Genomic DNA, 1,427 nt, shown 5'->3' with positions numbered 1-1,427 from the left:
ATTATCCAAAGACTTTTATTTTCAGACATGCAGAAACTTGTGTTATTTATCATGTTTTTATGTGACTTGTGACAATTATGTTTTTATAGGCCTAAACTGGTGCCAGGTCACTATTTTAAGATATTAAAAGATCAAGAAAATTTCTCAGGACTCGTCGTCGTCGTCGTCGTCGGCAGCCGTCCGTCTCGAGAGACGATGGCGTAGCTTCTTGAGAGTCTATCTGCACCGCCGAGAATGGCTGTGCAGTCCGATTCGGGAGTGACAATCCCTGCCGCACTTGGTACAGGTGAAGGCAGATGGCTGTTGTTGCTGCTGTTGACGCTGCTTCCGCCTCGATCTTTTCTGGACCGCCTCCTCGTTGCGCGCAGCCTCCACGCGTGACGTACCTTGCCTGACCGCGAGCCTCCAGGCTAGGCGGTCGTCTGCTTGAACTTCCCATGTGTTGAGATTGATGGAGCATTGTGTCATGTCCTTTTTGCAGATGTCTTTGAACCGCAGTTTTGGGCGCCCTGTCATCCTCTTGCCTTCTGCTAGCTCGCCGTAGAGGAGGTCTTTGGGGATACGGCCTGCATCCATTCTTTTGACATGGCCGAGCCACCTGAGGCGTCTCTCGCTAAGAACTGCATGCAAACTGCTCATATTGGCTCGCTTCAGCACCTCGGTGTTGGGGACCTTATCCTGCCAGGCGACATGCAGGACGCGTCGCAGGCACCTCATGTGGAAGCTGTTGAGTTTCCTTTCGTGCCTTGCGTAGGTGGTCCACGTCTCGCTGCCATAGAGGAGAGTGCTGAGTACACAGGCTTGGTAGATGCGCAGTCTGGTTTTCTCAGTGAGACTGGAATTATTCCACGCTCGCCGATTCAGTCTGGCCATAACTGTGGCTGCCCTGGCGATTCTCCGGTTGACCTCCAAGTCGACTGACAGAGAGCTTGAGATGGTGGACCCGAGGTAAGTGAAGTCGTTGACAACCTCCAGGGTGTATCCGTCGATGGTGATGCATGGGGGAGTCCCCGTGCCTTGAGCCATAACATTCGTCTTCGTCAGGCTGATGGCTGGTCCGAACTCCTTGCATGCGTGGGAAAGGCAAGTGACTAGCTGCTGGAGTCCCTCAGGACTAAGGAAGCCAAATCAGCCATGTTAAGCTGTAGTAGTAGGAACTGAACACTTCTTCAGTAGCATCAGATTTTTTACTTCAAAGAAGTGCTTTCATTATTTACTTAGATACACTTTATGGTAAATATGTTGAACTGTACTTTTTGTTTACTTGTACTTTAAATGTATCGTACCTCATTTATACACATGTCAAGCTTGGATCCATTCCAAGGTCCTTTTGTTATCAGTACAGTATTCCCTCACTTAACGTGGATATTACATTCTAGACACCCCCCCGCCCGCGATTGGTGAAAATCCGTGAAGTAGGATCCTTA

This window comes from Furipterus horrens, unplaced genomic scaffold, assembly GCF_987537825.1.
Source record: "Furipterus horrens unplaced genomic scaffold, mFurHor1.1.pri manual_scaffold_2, whole genome shotgun sequence".
Lineage (NCBI taxonomy): Eukaryota > Metazoa > Chordata > Mammalia > Chiroptera > Furipteridae > Furipterus > Furipterus horrens.
This window is presented reverse-complemented; position numbering follows the sequence as displayed.